Raw genomic sequence first — 2,270 nt, 5'->3', positions numbered from 1 at the left:
ATATAGGCGATCGGCGGGCTATGGAGCCGCTGATCGCCTATATGTGAAACACCCGGTAACGGGTGTGTGCAATGGTCGGGTCTTTTCTGCCCGTGCGTGCCCGCTGGAGACGGCAACCCGCCAGTGCTGAAGTGCCGTCCGTCCGTTTTTTTACAATGGGCGGACGGCAAGAGGTTAATGCCTTTTCCTTGGACATCAGGCAGTATCTATGGGTGTCCAGAAATGTCCTTAAGTTATCCCTTCTCAACAGGAAACTGTCCCTGATGCTAGGCCCATCTTTCCCTCAAAAGCTGGTATTTGTTGCTCTCTGTAATCATCTCACACTGTGGGCACCCAGAAGTGATGCATCAGGGGCTAGATATAACCCCTCTGTGTCAAAGATTGCTGCCCAAATCTCAAGAGAATCCTGTACCCAGTCAGACACAGGCTCTCCCAAGATGGCACCTGGAGTCCAAGACAAAGGGCACATTGGTCCTACGTCAGGCTACCCTAGTGAGAGTAGTAAGCAACAGAAGTAATTTACCACTGAATCAGTTAGTGATTTAGCAATCATACGATCGTGGCCTCACTCCCTGGCCCTGTTAATCCAACAGAGCAGCATTCTCACCTGGGAGTTAGCTCAAGCTGTTAGATGTAATACTATTTTTCAGTGGTGTAGATATCTTTAAACATATCTAGGGACAATGCATTTAAGTCACATTATTTAGTCTAATAATATCAGCAATAGTTACATATCTGTACAGATAAAGTCAAGCTACCTCACCAACATTTAAAGGCGTTATCACATATTACTTGCAATGATCAGTTTGCTTATATTTAGATTGACCAGATGTGTGTGTGATTAGCTGTTGCCCCTCAGCCTGTACAAATCAAGGACAGGATGACATATTCCACACCTGTGTGCATGTAATTGCACATGGAGCAATGACACAGAGTTCGGGACAGAAGAGTGGATCTGGACGCAGACAGTTTGCATCTGTGGCTGTTCATCCATCCCTAAACAAGGTAATGCCTCTATGTACGATTATATGGAAACAGCTGAGGAGTCCATCAGCCTGTAAACAATCAGAAACACAAAGGAAAAATCTGATATAAAGAGGTTTGACTTTAATTTGAAAGGTTTGAAAATGTTATATTTTTTTGAAAAATGGAGTGTTGACATATGTTCGAACTAAGACCATAAAATTGAATGATATAACACGCACATAATTTAGTCCAAAATCCACCTTCAATCCCCATCATGCCATGTCCCAACTTTTAATCAGATGATACATAAGGATTTCATTGTAATACTTAAATATGATTGAACAGGTATATGCAACTGTGGCACTGCAGCTGACAGCCAGACATGATAAGATTTGCTGAAAAATGCCAAGCCTGCCTACATCTGATATGGAAGCTCACACATTAGGAATTCTTGATTTAGTTGAAAAGATAGTAGAGAAACAAGCAGATAATGAGGGAAGTATTGTTATCATTTTCAATGCTGATGTTCTAATGTTAGAAGCAAATGCTCACAAAGAACAGCTCAGCTACGGTTAACGTCTTCATAGCAGTTTGTTGCTTAGAAAAAAAAACAAAGAAAGGTAAATTTTTACATTTCCTGAATGTAAACTGTTAGTGGTCTATACAGTAAACGGAAACCGTGGTCACCAAATTCTATAATTATTTTAACGTCACCACCACCTCCACTTACCATACGAAACCATATATTTTTTAAATAAAATAATAAATATTGCTGATTTTGTACATCCTATGATAGTTGCAGTAGTATGTAACAAAAATGTGTGTTTTACTGAAACCATGAAATTTAGAAAGAACGATTCAGAATATTAATGCTGCAATAGTAATTCAATATGAAAATACACAGCCAGATCACCAAGTTGCTCTGTCTGCCTGCCTTGCTAACCCTGCTCCCTCCCCATACCCTCAAGAATCTGTTTTATGCAATACCTGACAACTTTAAGAAATTGTAATTCCTGAAATTGTGGACGGCGCGGTGGGTGGAGCTTTGGTGAGTGTGTCTAAATTGTGCTAGGTAAAGGGTTTATATAATAGGTCCACAGAATAATGGAACTGATCCACCATTTAACCACTTACTGACCAGGGTGTTAAACTCCCTTCCTGCCCAGGCAATTTTGTCAGTATTCAGCACTGCAGTACTTTGACTGACATTTATTCCGTCATGCAACACTGTACTAAAATGAATTTCCTGTCAGCTCACGAATGGGTTAATCCCTCCCTCCTCCCCCTAATCAGGATCGTAAGTC

Source organism: Nanorana parkeri, unplaced genomic scaffold, assembly GCF_000935625.1.
Source record: "Nanorana parkeri isolate BGI_ZX_2015 unplaced genomic scaffold, ASM93562v1 scaffold1440, whole genome shotgun sequence".
Taxonomy (NCBI): Eukaryota; Metazoa; Chordata; class Amphibia; order Anura; family Dicroglossidae; genus Nanorana; species Nanorana parkeri.
The sequence above is the reverse complement of the archived record's forward strand: the minus strand, read 5'-3'. Positions refer to the sequence as shown.